Source organism: Pagrus major, chromosome 3 (genome assembly GCF_040436345.1).
Source record: "Pagrus major chromosome 3, Pma_NU_1.0".
NCBI classification, from domain to species: Eukaryota; Metazoa; Chordata; class Actinopteri; order Spariformes; family Sparidae; genus Pagrus; species Pagrus major.
In genome coordinates, this window is record NC_133217.1 from 9780839 (window position 1) to 9803546 (window position 22708).

Here is a 22708-nt window from a genome sequence, read left to right on the forward strand (position 1 = left end):
TTGTTTTTGGGCTTGTGGTTCTCCATTTTGAGTTTGATGATTTTCCATAGGTTTTCAACTGGATTCAGATCTGGTGATTGAGCAGGCCAAGGCATGGTGCGAATGTTGTGGTTCTCCATCCAGGCTTTAACTGACCTTGCTGTGTGGCAAGGGGCATTGTCTTGTTGGAAAATCCAGTCATTCGAGGCAGGAAAGAGTTTTCCAGCTGATGGAAGAAGACTGTTTTCAAGAGTAGCCCTGTACATGACCTGGTTCATTCGCCCTTCACACAATTGCATTTGCCCTGTTCCACTCATACTGAAACAACCCCAGATCATCACTGATCCACCCCCATGTTTTACTGTAGGGGCAAGACAGTCTGGTTTGTAGGCTTCTCCAGGCCTCCTCCTAACCAGTAAGTTAGCTGGAGTGGGCATCAACTCAAAATTGGATTCATCACTGAAGAGAACCTTAGCCCAATCATCAACAGTCCAATCCTTGTGATCCCTAGCAAAGAGTAACCGGGCCTTCCTGTGCCTTTCGTTGATGAAGGGCTTCTTCCGTGCTCTGTGTGACTTCAGACCAGCTTCAACAAGTCGGTTTCGAACTGTCCTTGCCGAACAAGTCACATTTCTCGACAGTGCCCACTCATTTTTAAGGTCCCTGGAGGTCTGACGACGATTCCTGACACAGGAACGGACGAGTGCACGGTCATCTCGTGGGGTAGAGAGACGTTTCCTGCCGCGGCCAGGTAGCAATTTGGTAGTGCCGTGTTCGGCTTGTTTTTTCTTGTTGTAATGAACAGCTGTCTTGGAGATCTTTAGTTTTTTTGCTACCTGTCTCTCACTCATGCCAATTTCCAGCAGTGCCAAGATGGCTGCCTTTGTGGCTTCACATAATTCTTTTGTTTTAGGCATTATGTGAGAGCTGACAACTTCTGAGTTGTGCTATGGCTTGAATGTAAGCAGGAAACCACTCTAAGCCTTTGCATGTGCAGTGCTGCTTATGACATGAAATGGCCTCTTATATACCCTGGGAATACAATTAAGCTTAAGAATGTCAAATAGGACATAAAGTATTATGTGATCAGCTGCATTTTTTGTCGTGTTCATTGTATTATACCTTTAGTGGTACCAGGTATTAAAATGAACAAGAAATTGAAGAAAACAAGGGTGGTCTAATAATTTTTTCCATGACTGTATATATATATATATATAGGTATATTAAATATAAAATGGATAATTCCACAATGTCACTTTCTGTCTTTACATTGATGACAGATTGATCATGTTAAAGACAGTCCTCACATAACAAAAAAGTATCTAACATGGATTTCGATGTTTGTAAAGACATACACTTCTGCAAATTGATTCTGAGAGATCACCCTTATCCTATGATAAAACATCTCTATCCTAATAGGAAAGGTCTCTGACAATGCTCTATCCAGAGGACAGAACGAGTCATTGAGTGGCTTGACGATTATGAAAATGATGCAAATCATATGCTATGGCCTTCGCAGTCCACAGATCTCAACCTCTTTTTGAGGGCCCTCTCCCAGTTGGGGACCTAGGTACCTCCACTATTCCCCTATATAACCCACTATGCCCCTGTTTCTCTCTGTTGTATGGACATAAAGAGCTGCTGGCTGTTCATTAGGATGAGACAGGAGGACAGGGTGCCTGGGAGCAGAGAGGACTCCTTTCCTCCATCCACTGCTTCGCTTCATCCTCTTTGTTTCTGCGTCTCACTGTCCCTCCTATCATCAATATCTACCTGCATACCTGCAAATCTCTTTTTTTTCACTGATTGTGGCACTGACACAGCCACTCATAACTGCACATCACTGTTGGAATAATCCAAGCGGAGAGACGTTCAAATCTTGAGGCATTTGTAGAAGTGCTCTAACATGACGACAGATCTGACACTTAAAACGTATTTAAAAGAAATCACACCCTGACTGTTGCTTCTGTTATAAGTCTTAATCTTGTATTATGTACTGGTACTGAGGTCAGAGTCATACTGCTGCCTATTGTTACAAGGGTGGTATTTTCTGGATTCATTGACACTGATTTTTGCTGCAGTTTTGGAAAGATTTAGAGGAATACTACAGAAATTGTTGCTTCCTTTATAAATATGTCACTTTATCAGATACAGGGTATATCAGCTGTGAAAATCGTACAATCTTACTGCAACACAATTTTCCTCTCTCTCCAATTCTAAATACATGCTAAAAGCATATTTAATAAGAAACTATGTGAATGCTGTATATTGTTGCGTCCTTTATCCTTTAATCTTTTTTAGCGATTTTATGCCATGCTCGTGTTACTTTTACTGATGGCAAATGTAATCATTGGTTATTCTTCTACAGTCAAACAGTCTTACTGCCATCTATATTACCTCCTAGTGACACAGAATAAAAACCTAATTTTATAACATAACTTCCAAGGAATATATTATTCACAGCAGCTGATTACCACTTGATAATTCACATGATATAGAAACAGTATGTGCTCTATTCTGAACAAAGCCCCCTGAGGTTACCAAGCTAAAAAACTGCCAGCGACACTACACATGACAGCTCTGTCATGTTAGAAGCAGCACAATATTGCCACCATGAGATAAGATAGCAGTACTGTAGGATAGGACTGGGGGATAACTACTCGTGTCCAAACTATTATTATTTTTTATTGCCAAAGTACACACATTCCACAAACCTACCACTTCCTTCATTTCATCTTCCCTTACTTTTATCTTATGCTACAGTCAATACAGAAAAATATTTTGCCATCTATTTCAAAATTAAAGGGGTACTCCACTGATTTAGCAAGGCTCTTCCATAAAGTTGGGAGACTCACAAGAGACAAATCTAAGGAGAACTGATGCTGCTGAGACTGAAATATTATGACTTTTTGTCCCTAGTGTGGGTCAAGTCCCAAAAACTTACACATCTTAAACATCCCATTTGGCAACTTGACATTTTCTTTCACAAGAGAAATTCTGTCCAAAGTTGAATAATATGAGACTTCAGCTGAGTTACACAAATTAAGTGGAGAAGTTCCAAAGTTACTGTTGTTTTAATATTGAAGTCTATGGAAGCCCTTAATGACTATGGGTGCAGTTATTTTTTAATGCTGTTATCTTGAGATCACACGTTCAGAGGAGGATTAAGGTAGTCATGGGCCCCTAGGCTATTTTTTATGTGGGCCCCCCCTTATGCATCATGCTCTCCCAGAAAAAATGTAATTTTGCACCATGTGTAACAATGATCCACACACACTCCGGTTAGCACACAGGTAGGTCAAATTGAATCGATGAGCTTGATTGGATGAGGTGACCCATGTCTGCCCAATCAGTGCTGTTTTGTTTGTTTATTACCCCATGGACCAATAGAGGTCAATGAATTTTTCCATTATTGTACAAGTACCATAATTATACAAGTGTATTTAAATTTCTAAAAAATAATCTGACCAATTCAAGGACCCCTCCACAGGGGTGGAGCAGCAATTTTAAATGTGGCGGGGTTCTGGGGTAGCACATGAGCACCGCAACCACCTTGGCCCCTGTTTCAGTCTCCAAAACTAATGCGATGCATTTCTAGATTTTCTTCACTAGGATATGCCAATAATATTGCATTCAAAATGTACATTATAGCACAACGCTCTTTAACCTAAGATATTATATATTCACAAGCAATCACATACCATGGTATTAAGAAATTAATGTATATGTCTTATTAAAGAACAAGTGTGAGTGAGTGAAATTGGCAAGAACACTGTGTTCCTCCCTCTTCTCTTGTGTTATCTCCCTCTCCTTCTCTCATGTTCTCCCCTTCTCCTTCTTTTGTGTTCTCCCTCTCTTCTCCTGTGTTCTCCCCCTCTTGTCTTCTCTCCAACTTCTCTCCTGTTCTGTCCCTCATCTTCTCCATGCTCTCCTTTGTCCTGACTCCTGAACTTCCCTTCCTCAGAAACATCCTACATAAAGAACTCAATGTTAATATTCCTGAACATGGAAGTGTTGAAATATTTTATGTAAACTTAGAACAAACAGCCTTGATTTTGATTAGGAAACATTCAATTCTTTTGTTGTTCTTTTATCTGCTTTTTATACATATATTTTGTTGTTCTAATCTGTTTTAACTAATCTTTCATCCTAGCCTTTATTGTACTCTATATTATTTTATTCCTCTTATTATTTAAGATTTTAATAGTTTTATTGCATTTCATTGTCTTCATTTCTATTCTTTTCTAGTTTCTGAGAGCAGTAACAGGGATGAGTTGATGTAGGAGATTTTCTTCATTGAAAAGAAGGTTTTAAGCTCCAACAAATAGCTTTAAGTTACGTAAATGAACACCTACATGGCATTAATGCAAGAATATGAATGTACTACCATAAAATTGAATTAGTGCATTTATGGATTGAAAGCTAGCTTTCTGTTTCCCTCCTGTCACATAACTCCAATTAAATGACAACTTGACTTGAAAAAGAGGTCAATCTTCTGCTGCCTCTTCCTGTTTGGCATTCCTAACAAAAAGAATAATGATAATGTTGAATAATATCAAAATCAGTGGATGTCTCTAGAAAACTATCTGTCAGTTACCATTAACTTTACCTGGCTTGCATTAACTTTTTTTGCCACCTGGCTTGCTTAATATTAGCGGACATGCCACAAAGCAAGACATAGTTTAGTTATTTACAGACAAAATTCGACATTATTAACTAGTTAAATAACCGTTTCATACCTCTGCTCTGTTCGCTGTCTGCGGCAGCGAGTGACTAGTGGGTTTGGTCAAATGGCTGTGATTGGCTTGATGGCTGTCAATCAATCTAACTTGGCCAATGGGTTTTCATGTATGGGGGACTGAGGTGCGCTCCATTTTAGTACGCTGGTACACCGCGAGGGCGGGCAAACGGTTTAGTACCTTAGGAGAAAGTCGGGGGGATGAAATCACCTTGTTTTAAAAGTCCCCCACGGCTGTGACGCCACTGCCCCTCCACACGTGGGGCCCCTAGGCTGCAGCCTAGGGAAGCCTGTGCATTAATCCGCGTCTGCACACGTTGTTAAATTATTACATTATCTCACGATGACAAGATCATTTTCTTGTCAGAATTTGGAGATAATCCTCCTTCTTCATTATTCCATTTACTTTCTTTAGAGCAGCAGATCCACTAGCAACAAAACAGCCCCACAGAATAATACAACCAGCACCATGCTTGACAGTAGGTATGTTGTTCTTGGGGTTAAAGACCTCACCTTCTCTCCTCCAAACATATTGCTGCTCATTGTGGCCAAATAACTGAGTTTTTGTTTCATGTGACCACAGAGTTTTCCTCCAGAAGGTTTTTTCTTTGTCCATGTGATCAGCAGCAAACTTCAGTCGAGCTTTAAGGTGCCTCGTCTGAATCACGGGCTTCTTTCTAACACGGCAGCCTCTCAGCTCAGGTTGATGTAAAACACACCTGACTGTGGACACTGACACCTGTCTCCCAGCAGCTTCTAATTCATTGCAGACTTGCTTTTTGGTGGTTTTTGGTTGACTCTTTACCATCCTGACCATTTTTCTCTCAGCAGCAAGTGATAGTTTGTGTTTTCTTCCTGATCGTGTCAGTGACACAACTGTGCCACACACTTTATACTTACAAACAGTTGTTTGTACAGTTGATCTTGGGACCTGTAACTGCTTTGAAATGGCTCCAAGTGACTTTTCTGACTTGTTCAAATCAATAATGCACTCTTTCAGATCAATGCTGAGCTCCTTAGACTTTCCCATTTTAGTGTTTGTGGTTGAGTCTAATGGCTGTATCAAACAAGCCCTATTAAAATGGACCCAGAAAGGTCACCAGCTGTTATCAATCAGAATCACTCAGAAGAAGTTAAGAGGCCATGCTACAAAGAAATTTTGATTCACACAACTTTCTATAATCACCAACATTGACTGTTCTAGTTACTGTATGTATATTTTTGATCCAGCAGATTTGGTCACATTATCAGAAGACCTATAATAAATTCATTACTGAACCAAACTTCATGAATGTTTTTGTGACAAAGTAGTTTGTGTTCCACTCATTCATCACAGAAACATGAGAGCTGTAGAAATCATTGGAACTGAAGATGCCATGATATACATGTTCTTTATGAGTGGGTGGAAACTTTTGACCACGACTGTAATTCATTTATCTTGTTATATAGCGAAACAACCTTTTTTTATCCTGAGATAACGAGATAAATGTATCCGATATGAGAAAACAAAAGGTTGTTCCCTTTTATGACTTATAGCCTATTGTTTATTAGATTAGCAGTGCCATGTCAGCATGCATACATGACATATTGACAACTGTAGCAAGTGATTTAAGCTGAAAATGTCAGAAGGAGTACCCATTATCAATCAATGCATCAGACTGTACTTCTTACTTAATTATATATGCACTTTATTAGCCTATCCCATTCAAATACCCACCGGTGTGTGTAGTTTCTTTTTCTCTAGGCCAACGAAAGGTTGTAACCCACTGGACAATGGACCCTGATTCTTTCCATAAGGTTGTCAAACACTTAAAATAACTATCTGAGCCTGTCAGGAGCAAAAACAAACACTTGAGTGGAAACAAAATACTTGATTTGCTTAGAAATGTTAGAAGTATATTTAGGCTGAAGGCCAAAGTCAGCTTAACATACTATGTTATTTAATGGAGTTTTGAGTTTCTCTGTGCATGTGTGTATATAACATTATTGATAGCTTCTAGTTTCTTAATACATATTATCTTAACTAGGTTGTCTGTTCTCTTTTGTCTTTAAGGCAGGGGCTGTGCCATCTTGTGGGACCCAGATTTCAGGGTTCTTACCTTTGGCACTGTATGCACATATATTCCTAAAATTACTGGTTATATTTACATTTATTTAGTGATTTACTGGATTATTATTGTGCTATATTCCTGTATTAAAATTTTACATTGTATTTTCAGCTTTTTGTGAAGTGTCAATCTCGAAAATTTCTGGAAGCGGCAAATGCATGTGTATTTTTGGACCTCACTGCTTCCCAGAGATCCAGTGTCGCCTGTGTGACGTCAGTCAGCTGTCAGTTGGCAGCTTTTCCACACCTCCATAACGACACTCCATAAAAGCGATTTGCACAAGTTTCATAGTCTGCGGTTATTAGTCTTTTCTTTGTTTGTTAGGCCATGACCGCTATCAGTAACGTTTACTCCCAACGCTAGCAGAGACCAGTGCAAACAAAACTGTTATGTCGCGTGTGAACCACCTACTCTCTCTGGCCGTCTAACTACTGCTGGATGAGTGCGTCACTTGTGATATTTTCCTGGAAAGTCGCCACCAGCACCCATTGTACATCTTTGGTATTACAGCAAATGCAAGGGCTTTCATCAGTGGGCAACAGGCTCAATCATCATTGTGTTACCTCATTTGGCGATAGATAGTGACTTAACAGATATTTATTTACATGAAGATCTTCAAGATTATTATTTTAAGTCTCCAATTGTCCTTTTTCTTACATTACATCAACAGTTATTTCAGTTTTTTTTTTTTGTAATAAATACAGTAGTACATAGGTTGTACAGTAACATTTCCATACAGTATATTACTGTACTTCAGCATGGTATAAAGTAACAGTACAACATTGTACTTAATTTTACAGTATGTTTATAAAATACTGTAGTTAGATTTACAGTACTTGTGTACTGTGGTATGAAATACAGCAACTACTGGATATTTGTTATTGTTATTGTTGTTATCAGTTACTGTTAATTTGACCATAAACACTTCACAGTGTACATTATAATACTATTCTTACACCTACGCCTACAGTAGCCATAATGTAAATACCCTCATATCAAATCATTAGGTAAAAATGGCAAAAGTTCATCAAAAAGTTCATATGGTTTGCTTTGAAACCCCCAAACTGAAATCAATACAAGCCTGACCACCGTGTAACACCTACAGTAGTGCAAGGTTTAAATACCTTTTTTATGAGAACACAGATTTCCACTGTTACAGATGTATACTTCTGTTTGCATTTATTTTTTTTGTTAAATATGAAAAAAAATATGAGCAGAAGTGCTGCCAGGTGCCAAAAAAAAGTACAATTGTATTTTATTTCTTAGTTCAATGCGAAGTTTCAATAAGTTATTTAGGAGGAGGGGAAAAAGTGTAATGTTAAAAACTAATCACATAAAAATGTACACAAACTGCCGTTTGCATTTATGTATTAATAATGGAAATAAAAAACACATTTTTTAGGAAATATTGTGTGTGGGGGTCATAGTCAGCAGGAGGTTTGCAATGGAGGTGATTCTGTTATATGTGCGTCACTGAAAAGACTTTTTCAACTTGCTTCATGTTGTATCCTGTCTGAACAATCTTTACTAGCATCTGAAACTTGCAGGAGAACAGCCCACGTGTCCAATCACAGCCAGATGTGTAGTTGCACTTGTGTGGAGACAAACCATAGCTGCAGTGTAGCGTACTCTGCATCTGCTACAGAGTACCCCTGGATTTATACCATTGAGTTCAAAGGTGTTATGACCCTGGGTCATTATTTTGTGTATACTGCGTGTATACTGATATGTCCCTCCTCCTCCTAAGGTGTGAGCAGTCTCCTCTGAGTGTGTATGTGTGGGTGTGTGTGATTGATAGCAGGTTGGACCTGCTGATTGGCTAGATCTGGCTGATTGCCGACCCAGGATTGGTCAGAGGCAGGAGAGGAGCCTTTTTGAAGCACCGGCTGACTGCAGTCTTCCCTCTCTCCACCTATTCGCCCACATCCAACTTGGACTGGTGTCTAGCTTGCCTGTTAGTTTGTTGTGAGATCCAGTATAAGTCAATCATCTGACTGTTGAAAATGTTGTACATAGAGAACTGTGTGTGGTAGCCCAGTAGGAGGGAGAAGCCTTTTATTTAACCCTTTTTCTCCTGTTTTTCTTTATTTAGGAGTTAGGTAAGAATTTGTCTTTTTGTTACTATTTTGGTTTTGTGTTAGGAAGGTAGGGGGTTAGACTCTTTTTGTTTGTTGTTTTGGCTTTGTCTCCCTCTGAAGAGAAAATAAATGCTACCTTAAATATATATAACCTGTGACACTGTGACGCCTTCTTGGGAGTGGGAAGAATGGGGGAGAGCACATCATGTCATGTCTCTGGTTCCCCTAGACCAGGGGCGTAACAAAAGGTATAACTCCTGCTTCAGCTGATCTTTGGGTTCTGATAATCAGGGAGCTTGGACTGTGGATTTTGTTCCCCATGACACACAAAATCAACAACAAAGAACTAGCGATGACTGTTGCATCACCTCACATGAGCTGTAAAGGTGCACTTGAACACAATGCAAAAACCACAGCCATCAGCCTATTAGCCTGTATGTTCTTCAATTCAATTCAATTCAATTGAAAAAACTTTATTTGTCCCCGGGGGGCAATTCAAGGTAAGGCACGTGGAGCATTTGTACACAACAAAACATTTAACAGATATACAGCACAACACAGAACAGTCAGCTAGTTCTAGTTCTGCACAATAAGACTCTGGGCTATGAAGATAATAATAATAACTTTATTTATATAGCACTTTTCAAAAACAAGTTACAAAGTGCTTTACAATAAAACAGATAAAATAATTAGTTAAAATCCAAACAGAGATATAATATTTAAAACAATTTAAATAGTTACAGCAATTACCATCAATTAAGAAAAGGCCATAGTATAAAAGTGAGTTTTAAGAAGAGATTTAAAAGAGGATACTGAGTTTGCCTGCCTGAGATCTCCAGGCAGGGAGTTCCATAGCCGAGGGGCCCGAACAGCAAAGGCCCGGTCACCTTTAGTGACAAGTCGAGATTTTGGAACCATTAGGAGGGCCCTGCTGGAGGATCTCAGGCGGCGATCAGGCTCATAAGGAGTCAGCAGATCATAAATATAGGCAGGACCTTGACCATTCAAGGCTTTAAAAACAAGCAGTAAAATCTTAAAATCAATTCTAAAACTCACAGGTAACCAGTGAAGGGCAGCAAGGATTGGTGTATTGTGGTCACATCTCTTAGTACGTGTTAAAAACCTAGCAGCAGCATTTTGTATCAGCTGCAGTCGTTGGATGTTTCGCCTGCTGATACCAGAATAAAGTGCGTTGCAGTAGTCCAGTCTGGAGGAGATAAAAGCATGGATAACCTTTTCTAAGTCTGCAGAGGACAAGAATGACCTGATCTTCGTTAGCTGTCTCAGTTGGGCAAAGCAGGACTGCACCACTTTAGTCACCTGAGTGTCAAAAGATAACTCTGAGTCAAAGATGACACCGAGATTGCGGGCCTCTTTTCGAACATTGTTAGATAAGGCACCCAGACTAGAGGAGAGATTGGTAATGCTACTAGTGTTGGGGCCAGAGGGGCTTATTATAACAATGTCTGATTTGGAGTCATTCAACTGCAGAAAATTTGCCGACATCCAATTTTTTATCTCAGCAAGGCAGGACAATATACAAGACACATCAGTTTTACCAGGCTGTAGTGGGACATACAACTGCGTATCATCTGCATAGCAATGAAAATCAATATTATGTCTACGCATGATTTGCCCCAGGGGTAACATGTAAACAGTGAAAAGGAGGGGACCCAAAATAGACCCCTGAGGGACCCCACAGAAGAGAGGAGCACAAGAAGAGGAGGCTTCTCCACACATTACAGAGAAAGACCTGTTGGACAAATAGGAGATGAACCAATCCAGAGCCACATCACTGATACCAACATAATTCTTCAGACGGCTGATTAGGACATTATGGTCCACTGTATCAAAAGCTGAGCTCAGGTCAAGGAGAATTAATATTGAATACAGGCCTGTGTCTGCTGCAAGCAGTAAGTCATTGGCAACCTTGACCAGTGCAGTCTCGGTGCTGTGAAGGGAGCGGAAACCAGATTGAAATTTTTCAAAGATATGATTGTTGTTCATAAAAGAAATCAGTTGAGTAGAGACAATTTTTTCTAAAATCTTGGATAAATAAGGCAGCTTTGAAATTGGTCTAAAATTACTTAAAATAGAGGGATCTAGAGAGGGTTTCTTTAAAAGAGGGTAAACAGTGGCATGTTTAAAATAGGAGGGGAAAGTACCAGTAGACAATGAGCTGTTAATAATGGCCAAGATGTCTGGACCAACCGTCTGAAATACAGCTTTTAAAAACCAAGTGGGAATGCAGTCTGAAAGGCAGGTGGATGATTTTGAAAGTGCAATAGTACGTTCCAGGGTAGACAGAGAGATTTCACTGAAGTGGGTTAACGTTGAAAGTGGGCAGGAGTCAACTACCAAGTCTCTGGAATCATTGTTAAAATGCTGCCGGATCTCCACTATTTTGTTTAAAAAGTGATTAAGAAATTCTTCACTTTTGTCTGGGGAGGATTCAACTGGCTGGCTGGGAGGGGGACCAACCACAGAATTAATAGTTTTAAAAATAATTCTGGGATTATGACCCTGTTTGGAAATCAACTCAGAAAAATAGTTGTTTCTTGCTTCTCTGATTGAACACTGATAATGCAACATAAGCTCTTTTAGAGAAGCAAGGGAGACACTGAGTTGATCCTTTTTCCATTTTCTCTCTGCCATCCTGCATCGTCTCTTTAAAATCTTTAGTTCTTCGTTTAGCCATGGCAGAGAATGAGGTTTCAGCTTTTTAAGCCTGACTGGAGCTATAGAGTTTAAGATGTTTGTGCAAGAGCTGTTAAAACCACTGACAAGTTCATCTACGGTGAGGCCATGTTGTTCACCTGTATTAAGAACCGTGCTTGAGGACATAAAAGCTTGGCTGAAACGAGGAACAGACAGTGAATTTAGGGGGCGGGAGTGAATCAGTGTGGGGGGTTTGGGGTCAGGAGAGAGGAGCGGAACCTGGAAAAGCACTGCCTTGTGATCAGAGACGGCAAAATCAACCAAGTTCACTTCATCCACACAGAAACCATGGGCGAGCACAAGGTCAAGTGTGTGCCCTTTGTCATGGCTGGGCTGCTTCACATATTGGGTCAAACTAAAAGAATCTAAAAGTTTCATAAAATCAGAGGTAAACGAGGAGGAAGAAGGGCAACAGACATGGATATTAAAATCACCAAGAATGAGAACTCTGTCATATTGTAACATGATGACTGATAAAAGGTCTGAAAATTCCTTAATAAAACCAGAAATGAGCTTAGGGGGTCGGTAAATTAAAACACATAAAATAGGCAATTTATTCTTTAAAATAAAGGTAAGACTCTCAAAAGTAGAGAAGCAGCCAAGCGGGACTTGACAACAGTTAAAATCATTTCTGTGAATTACAGCAAGGCCCCCCCCTCGGCCTGTCATTCTCGGCTGGTGGAAAAATAAATAATCTGGGGGGGAAGACTCAATGAGAGGGGCACATTCATCAGGATTAATCCAGGACTCTGTGATGATAAAAAAGTCAATATTGTTTGACATGATAAAATCCTGGCAGATAAAAGACTTATTTGCAAGGGACCTTACATTGAGTAAGCAGAAATTAGCTGATTTAAAAGCAGGGGTTAAAGAAGTGGTTTTAACTGTGATGAGGTTGTTTCTGTGTGGACTTTGAGTGGAAGATGGTAGTGCACACTGCCTTTCAGTGATCCTAACAGGAATCCTAACAGGAATAAGTGACTTGATAAAACAATCACCACCATCACCACCAGCACCAGCACCAGGGCTGACAGAGGATTTAACATGGGTGAGAGAGTCAATGGAGGAGACAGATCCAGCACCAGCTTGACCCGCACTGTCAGGGACAGGGTTATGGGATGCCAGGTTAGGACACTGGGCAGGGTCTAGCTGGGGAAAGTGTCAATTTAGACTGAACGCAGTGAAGTTGATGAGATTGTGAATCAACCTGCTGGTGCCCATCCTATTTAAATGTAACCCATCACTTTTAAACAGGTCCTGTTCAGTCCAGAAATAGTCAAAGTTGCTAATGAAGCCTAGTCCAGTGGCAGTTGTGAAGTTCTGCATCCATGTATGCAGGCTAAAAAGGCGACTAAAACGCTCTGAGCTTTTGGTCATAGTAGGAATTGGGCCAGACAAAATACAACATTTTCCGAGGCTCTCAACTGTATTTACCAAAGACTCAAGTTCATAGTAGAGTTTTGTGGATTGTCTAGACATGACGTCATTAGTTCCTGTATGCAGAAATACATAGTGAACGGAAGGGTGGAGCTCAAGGAGGACAGGTGTCAGCTCTGTGAAATCTGCTGTTTTACCACCGGAAAGACAGTAAGTAATGGCGCCTGGGAGTTCAACATTTCTAATGATAGAGTCACCAATTACGAGAATTTCAGGAGGTCTATCCATACAGCCTTTGTTATGGATTGTTATTTTGGATGAGAGAGAAGACAGGATAGTGGCAGATGTATCATCGTTTGCTACCTTCGAGTCACCTGTGCTGATGACGTCATCGCCGGCCTCAGGAGTGACCAGTCCCTCTGATTGGAGAGACGATCGCAGCGGGTCCAGCTGCGCAATTAGATGAGTACGTTCAGAGCTGGAGATCGTAGGAGGAGGAGAAGAGCGTCTGGGACGTTTACTTTGCGAAGTCAACGGACTCGTCGGTGGGGTGCGACGTCTCCTGTTGAGGGAGCGGACCGGGACTTGATGCCCCGGGGGGAGCTGTGAGCATGTGGCCGCAAGCTCAGTTAGCCTCTCAAGAGGGGTGAAGAAGTTGTGCAGCGGGACAGGGTCGAGGTCATCATCCTCGGGAGTAAACAGAGGGAGAGAGACCCGTTTCCCCTTCCTCACAACGGACGCCCAGGAGGGAGAGTGAGGTTCAAATGGCCCAGGAACATCCTCAGCCGGTGGACATTCAGAGCTGCAGGGAGCACCCTGCTGCAGCGCGTCCACCCGGGAAAGGAGAAGGGCCTGCCGCTGGAGGACATCATCCAGGAGGCTCTCGATTGAGAGTAGTTCGGACCTCAGGATGGACAGCTCAACATCCGCTGGGGTAAGTGGAGGCATGCCGCACGGGCCCAACCTTGGGCCCGGTGAGGTAGCTGGGTATTCGGTAAGCTAGGTGGATGTTAGCTGACAGCGATTTTCCCACGCTGTCAAACGCGGAAGATCGTGCTGTTGGCAAGTATTTTGCCGAAATATGGTCTTCTTGCAAGTGATATGAAATTTTCACAGTAAGGCAACACTTCGCACCATTGTTGCAGGACACGGCTCAAAGAGACCTGCTCATGTTGTTGTTACTGCTGCTACTCTCACTTCCGCACTCACTTCCGCACCACGTGATGTCAGATACAAACAACTGTCATGGTCAAGCAGCATTTTTTTCACCCCTTCTAATCGAGAATATGTCTGATAAAAAGTTGCAAGAGGCACTGGCGAAGAAGCACAGACAAGATATCACACTAAATGGGTGAAATCATGGACACTATAGTGACCGGCTCAAGGGGCTTTACCTTTTCCTTTTTCCATTTCTACTTTTGTGCACTGATCAACTTAGCTGTACAGCTAATCAGCTAATCCCACGGACGACCTCTGGTGCCGATTCTACATGCTCAAATGGCGAAAAAGCCACTGACAAGGGCTGACTTGCGCCAATGGTGTGGACACACTCCAACAACTACAGAGGAGAGGAGAAGACTGCCTTAAGACAGCCAGCTATCATTGAAATGTTTTAAAACTGGTTCTCCAGCACATCAAAGACAACATCCCTGCAAGCCTGGACCCTCAGCCTGATTTGTTCCAGTAGCTGTAGATGGAATTGGTTTTCGGAATCTCTTGGTACTTGATGTGCAGGTAAATTTGTCCTTGTCTCCACCTTTTTATATGTCCCTCATGGTGCAGAGTCTGTTGAAACACTTATTCCAGTTGATAGGGTACAGAAAAGGGATTTATGTCTTGGAGAACATTAGTAGACGTGTTCGCAACCTAGCAAATGGGGGCTACCATACTGAATCATACCTTTCCTTCTAGCACAATTCATTTCAGTTGATGATGATGTTTTTTCCCACATTAATATTTAAAAAGGAAAATGTTCTTACCTTTGTAGTGCCGATCATCTTTGAGCACAGAAAAATGAGACAAAACAGAGTTAGATTTTACAGCTTATCTTGAAAAGTTATTGTAGGAAAGAGTCCAGTTAAAGTAGCCATGAACATATTTATTTTGTGCCAACATTTTTGACTGCAAATATGCTCATCATTTCACACTGACTCTTCTTTTTCCCTTCTTGTTAGCATTTATGTCTAAAGGGCCTCAAACATCTTACAAACAGGCATAAAGGGAGGCTACTAAAATTAAAATGATCTTAGTCTGTTCAAACCTTGCAAAGCTAGGCCAGCATGTGAAGTCATGTCTTACTGTAGAGTAATGATTTTACCATGCTGTCTATCATTTGACTTGATTAACCACCATCAGTCAGAAAAGAGAGTTTATAGAAAATCAACTCAAATAAATAATAAATAAATTGTGCAATGATAATGATAAGATATACATATACATATACATACATATTCTTATACAAGTTATATGGTATGTCATAAAAACATAATAGAACATAATAGCTACTAACTGCTAACTTATATTGACCAGAACTGTGGAAGCCGTATGCCTCTATCTTCTTATTTCCCCGCTAGGAAACCTTGTTAAAAAGTAACTGGTTAATGTTACATACATGATACATTGAAAATAATGTCAGAAAAGGGAAACTTAGATGTGTTTAGTGGGTGTATGTTTTCTTAATGAATTGGGTAAAAGTCTATAAATAAGTGACTTAATTCAGTTGAAGAGGGTAATGCATTTTTCAGATATTTTCAATAGACCAATAGTATAGTGTTATGATATGAAGGTCTTGCATAGGAAGTAGGCGTGGTTTGGTAGGTTGTAGGTGTAGGGTGAGAAACTGACGTCACACTTGGGGGTGGTGGCTCTGACTGATTAGCCGCCAGGAAATGCACCTGTGGGAGATTGTTGGTTTTGGAGGGAACACGCTGGAGGCAAGACATTTTGAAGACAATTGAGATTGAAAAACGGGAGTTGTCTCCCACAACCACAAACACTCACTTTCACCTTTTAAAACTGAACCTCCTTCAACGCGCAGGCTGGCCAACTGGACCGACGGAAGGCACCAGAGTCAGGACCGGAGAGGTCATGTGGTCGGAACGAGCTGGCCGCAGGAGCAACTGCAGGATGTGACCTGGCGGTGAGTCAACCACGCATGCCTCACTAGTAAGGGAAGGTTACATTCACCCAGGTAAGCTAGGTACACGCTCACGTCAAATACAACACGCAGGGAGAGGCATTAGGTCACAGGCTGGCTTGCCTTAGTCAGTTGTGATATCAAGAGCCGGGTAAGTGTAGCGCCGCAACAAGTGGGGGCTCGTCCGGGATTATGAAACATAGCGTTTGTTCAGAACAGGTGTAGTAGTGTGTATTGCGTGGTGATTGTGTGCGCCATGTGTTTGGTCATTTGCGACTTTTTGTTGGTCATGAGCTCAGCTATGCTAAGCAAACAGGGCGCTGTTACGCTAGCTAACAGTGGGTAGGCTGACATTTGTTTGTGTGTAGTTCGCGTTGTTTTGTGCCGGAGTATTGCAGTAATGCGGTCTGCGTTAGGCTGACTATACTGTGTGTAGCGTTTGGGTGGTTATACTATTGTACTTGGCTTGGCGAGGTAAGTGGTTGTTTAGCTTGCAGGTGCTAGGGCATGGTGTTTGGTATTATCCTGGCTTGGATGAATATCTGTTTGTGTTTTGTGCCTAGAAGTGCTGCTTTGCTCTTGCCTTTTTGGTAACTTTGTTCACCTCGAGCCTGTTGGTATTTTGTATTTCCTTTCCTTTTGTGGTCTAACAACTGGTAGACCTGAAAATGGCACAGTTTGAGCCAGAAAAAATTTGTGAAACTGATGTGACTCGGGTACGGTTAACTAAACTGGATAAACCTAAATTGTAGAAACTGATGGAATATTTGTAGTTGGATGCATCTGAGGAGCCTAAGAAGCCAGAACTCATACTGAGTATATTGGTTAGCTGTAACCCTGAGGAGAGAGAGAGAGAGCATGAGTGACAGCAGAGGGAGGGAGAAAGGGAGCATGAGAGGATGAGGCAACAGGAGAAGGAGCGAGAGAGGGAGCATGAGTGACAGCAGAAAGAGAGGGAGCATGAGAAGATGAAGCTTGATCTTGAAAAAGTTAAGTTTGTACTAGATTGTAGATGCCAGGAACAGAGAGAAGCTTTTGAAGCAAATAAATGTTTCTCCTTAAGAGATTCAAGATTCAAGATTCAAAGATTTATTTGTCACATGCAATTGTACAAGTACAGCAGCAGTGAAATGAAATTGCAACCACTCTGTCAACTGTGCAAAAAAATAGTGCAGCAAGAAAATAAAATTTAAATGAGAAAATAAAACTGAAAAAGAGAATAAAATAACATCTTTATATATATATATATATATATATGTATATATATGTATATATATATATATGATAAACAAGAAATAGATATAAATAAGAGACAAAGACAAAAGTATTTACAGAAAGACCATGTGCAAAGTAGCAGGGTGTGTATGCATGTGTGTTATATATGGTGTGTGCTGAGTGTGTGTTACGTTGATTTATGGGAGTTTGTTGACCGAATGGCCTGAGGGAAGAAGCTCCTCCTCAGACGCTCAGTCCTGGCCATGACACTGCATAGGCACTTGCCAGAAGGCAGTTTCGCAGTTCATGGTTGGGGTGGTGAATGTCCGTCATGATCCTGGTCACTCTGGACCTGCACCGCCTGGTGTAAATGTCCTGAAGGCAGGGCAATGCAGTTCTAGTGATGCACTCAGCATTGGATCACTCTATGGAGAGATTTCCGGTCCTGGGCACAGCAGTTGCTGTACAGGCGGTGATGCTTCCAGAGATGACAGACTGGATAGCGGCAGAGAAGAAGGTTTTCTGCAGCCCTGTGGAGATCTTAAATTTCCTCAGCCATCTGAGGTGATACAGCTGTCTAGCCTTCTTCACCACTGAGGTGATGCCGGTTATCCATGTTAGGTCCTCAGAGATATGAACTCCGAGGTACCTATAGCTGCACACCTTCTCCACTGTGGTCCCGTAGATCTGTAATGGTGCGTAATGAGACCTCTGCTTCTCCCTCCTGAAATCTACCACCATCTCCTTGGTCTTGGTGACGTTCAGGTCCAGGTTGTTGGTCTTGCACCATGATGTCAGCAACTCCACCTCTTCCAAGTAAGCCATCTCCATGTTGTTGGAGATCAGGCCAATCACTGATGTGTCATCCATGAATTTCACAATGGTGTTGGTGCTGTGTGTGGCTGTACAATCATGGGTGTACAGGGAGTAGAGCAGGGGGCTCAGGGGGCAGCTGGTGTTGAGGGCGCGGGTGCTGGAGGTGCAATTTCCGATCTTCACCACCTGTGGTCTGCCGGTCAGAAAGTTCAAGACCCAGGAGCAGAGTTAAGAGCTCAGCCCCGGATCCCTGAGCTTAGCAACCAGTCTGAGGGGAACTATGGTGTTAAACACCGAGCTGAAATCACTGAACAGCAAACGTGCATAGTTCCCCTTGCCGATGTCCAGGTGGGAGAGGGTGGACTGGAGAACATGTGGTATGGCGTCATCAGTACTCCTATTGGGACGATAGGCAAACTGAAGGGGGTCCAATGATCCGGGTATTGATGAGCTGATGAAGTCTTTAATGAGTCTCTCAAAGCACTTCATCACCACCTTAGTGCCAAGGTTTGATCCTGAGATGTTTAAGAAGATTGCTGTGCAGCGAAACTGACCTAAAAAGGAGTGGATGACCCTCATACAGAGTTCTTTAACTGGAAAGGGCCAGGAAGCCTATGTGGCTATAGAGCTAAATCAAATTGACAACTATGACGTTAACCGAAAGGCTGTGCTAAAAGCCTACAAGTTAGTTCCAGAGGCATACAGACAATGGTTCAGGTCAGAGAAGGTACATGATGTAGGGCAGACTTATTTGGACTTTGCACAACAACAAGAAGTAGCTTTTGATAACTGGCTGAGGGCTAGAGAGGTCTATGATTTTAAGGACCTGCGGGAGTTGATTGTGTTGGAGCAGTTCAAGCAGAGCCTGCCAAAGGTCATGCAGACATACTTGAATGACCTGGATGTGAAAACTGTGTCTAAGGCTGCTGAAGCTGCTGATAACTATGTCCTCATCCATAAAAATTCTTGGCATGACAAACCAAGTGGTCAGGTTAAAACAGTGGTTTTCAAACTGGGGGGAGCGCCCCCTAGGGGGGCCCAGAGTTATGACGGGGGGGTGCGGCGAGGCTACATATTAATGATGCATTGTTCTTCTGCACTGCTAGCAAGCAAATCATGGACAAGTTTGTGAAAGGACTGCCAGGTAAACATAAAGCAGAAGATGAATCTACACCAAATGTCACAACTACCAAAACAAAAACAAGAAAATATGATGAGGCATATCTCGCCCTCGGCTTCACCCTTTACGACAGTGGGTAATGAGGAGAGACCACAGTGTGTTGTGTGTCTCAAAATATTAGCTTCTGACGGTATGAAGCTGAACAAGTTAAGACACCACTTGGAGACTTCACATCCAGAGCACAAAGAGAAGCCCATTGATTTCTTCAGAAAAAAACTACTAAACTGTCGTGCACAACAGAGTTGCTTTACTAAAGCAGCATCTGTGCCTTCAAATGCTCAACTCACCTCCTACAAAATAGCGTACAGTGTTGCTCAGTGTAAAAAGCCACACACAATAGCGGAGGAATTAATACTACCTTCCGCTATTGATATGGTTTCAACTATGATTGATGAAGCAACAGCCAGCAAACTAAAGGTTATTCCACTGTCAGACAATACTATCGCGAGGCGCATTTATGACATGTCAAAAGACATAGAGGAGCAGCTTAATGAGAAGATACGACACAACTGTTTTGCTCTGCAGATGGATGAAGCGACTGACAGTAACAAAGACTGTTTGTTAATAGCATACATCAGATTCATTGATGGCGAAGTTTTGAGGGAGGATTTGCTTTTCTGCAAACGTGTAACTACCAGAGCCACTGCAGATGAGTTGTTCAAAATCATTGACACTTACTTGAAATGGGAGGACTGTGTGGGGATCTGCACAGATGTGGCTCAGGCAATTGCTGGGAAACGAGGAGGGCTGCAAGCGCTAATCAAGCGCATGTCCCCCAATGTGCAGTGGACACACTGTATGATACACTGAGAGGGGCTAGCGTCTAAACAGCTGAGTCCCGAGCTGAATCATATAATGAGAGACATCATTGCCACTGTAAACTACATCAAAACAAGACCCGTCAAATCCCGGATTCTTTCCGCGCTTTGCGAAGAAATGTGATCCGCCTACACAGTGGTTTTGTTTCACAGCAAGTCCCGATGGCTGTCACATGGGAAGGTTTTATCCAGGGTGTTTGAACTGCGGGATGAGATCAGAATCTTCTTGGAGGAAGAGGGTAATGAACTTGCCCACAGGTTTAACAACAACAATGTTTCAGAAACTCAATGAACTAAATCTGCAGATGCAGGGCAGCAGCACACACCTTCCACATCTGGCAGATAAAATCACATCATTCACAAGAAAACTGGAGAGGTGGAAGCAGCGAGTGAAAGAGGGGAATATAGACTCATTTGAGAACCTGAAATCATTCATCGAGGTCAACAAGCTGCAGAACACAGTGATCCCATGTATGAAAACTCATATGTTTGCCCTACAAAAGCATTTCCAGAGGCATTTCCCAGTGCAGGATCCTGCAAAACATGACTGGATCAGAGACCCCTTCAGTGCAACACCAGCTGCTGAATTTAGCACTACAGAAGAGGAACAGTTCATTGATGTCACATCTGATTCAACAATGAGGCTGCAGTTTAAGTCCAAGACATTGGCTGCATTTTGGATTGGAGTGGAAAAGGACTACCCACTGCTAGGCAGGAGAGCTCTGGTCATACTTCTTCCTTTTGCCACATCCTACTTGTGTGAGATGCAGTTGCCTCAATCAAGACAAAATATAGGTCAAAGCTGGACATTGAAAATTAGATAAGAGTGGCAGTCTCACAGCTGCAGCCCCAATTTGAGAAGATCTGCAGCAAAGAGCAAGCCCACATCAGTCACTGAAAAGAAAACTTTTTTTTTTTTTTTTCAGACATTTTTTTTATCTACAAAAGGGGGGCCCTGCAGAAAAAGTTTGGGAACCACTTGGTTAAAAGGACAGGGGAGTTTGAGAAACGCCACAGTGATAAGAGCAGTGGTAATTGGCATCCACCTCTGAACTCCCAAAATGGTGGTCGACGACCCAAGTCTTCTCCTTTCCCTGGAGATAAGTCTTCTCTTTTCCCAGGAGACATCATTTGCCATTATTGTCGTAGACCTGGGCATTAAATCTCGTTGTCCAGCCCTACAAAACAGAGAGTGCCCCAGAGCGGAAGCCAGTAGCTCTGCCACATGTAATCTGAATCTTGTTGGGTTGAATCCAGTCCAAGGACAGGCCAGTAAGGCAGACTTTAAGACCGCTGGTAAATTTGATCTTGAAAATGTTGGGAATACTAAGTTAAAGATGTTTGATGATTTCGTTTCTGAGAGGATGGTTGCAGCTGAGGCAGGTGCACCTGAGACTCCTGTTATGGTTCTCCGTGACACCGGATCTGGACACTCTGTTATGGTAGCTGGTACTAATGACCTGCCCGAAACAGCTGCTTTGGGGACATTTGTGCCTATTAAAGGTTTTGGAGGTGCTTACTGTGCTGTTCCCTTGTATAAGATCTTCGTAAGAACTCACGTCTTTGTTGGAGATGCTCAGGTGGCAGCGGCGCCTGAGTTGCCGGTGAAGGGTGTTAACTTCCTCTTGGGAAATGACTTGGCTCGTGACCAAGTAGTGGTGACCCCCCCCCTCTTGTCTCTAACTCCGTGTGAGGTTGTAGAGACCAAGGTTTTGGAGGAGGAGTTTCCAGAAGCTTTCCCAGTCTGTGTTGTCACCCATTCAAAAGCCAAAGCTTTTAAAGATCCCACTGGTAATTTTGAGGAAGTTTTGAGGACCCTTCCCCAGTTGACTTGGCAGATACTGTTTTTACCAAATGGTGTGGTGTAAATCAGTTGCCTGTGTTGAGTCGAGACATCCTGATTGCAGAGCAGAAACAAGACCCTACTCTGCGCCCCCTTAGGGAGAATACTCCTCCCAGTGAAGAGATTGTAAGCATGGCCGAGGGATTTTACCTCAAAGATGACGTACTTATTCCAGCTCCTTTCAAGACAGCTACAGTAAAGCCACTCTTAAAGAAACCCACCCTAGACTCAGCTGACATCCGAAACTACAGACCTGTATCTCTTCTTTCATTCCTCTCTAAAACCCTGGAACATGCCGACCACAACCAACTGTCTTCCTTGACCCCAATCAGTCAGGCTTCAGGACTGCTCACTCCACTGAGACTGGACACTGTCACTGGACTAGACTGGACTGTCACTGGACTGGACTGGACTGGACACTGACACTGGACACTCCACTGACACTGAGTCTCTCCGTGCCGCCAGAGCCTCATCCCACTCGTCCGTCCTCATTCTCCTCGACCTATCTGCTGCGTTTGACACAGTCAACCACCAAATCCTCCTCTCCACTCTGGCTGAACTTGGCATCGCTGACTCTGTTCTAACCTGGTTCACATCATACCTGACAAATCGCACCTGTCAGGTCATGTGGAATGGCTCCTTCTCCAAACCCGCTTTCTGGAAACTTGTGTCCCTCAAGTCTGAGTACTAGGACCACTTGTG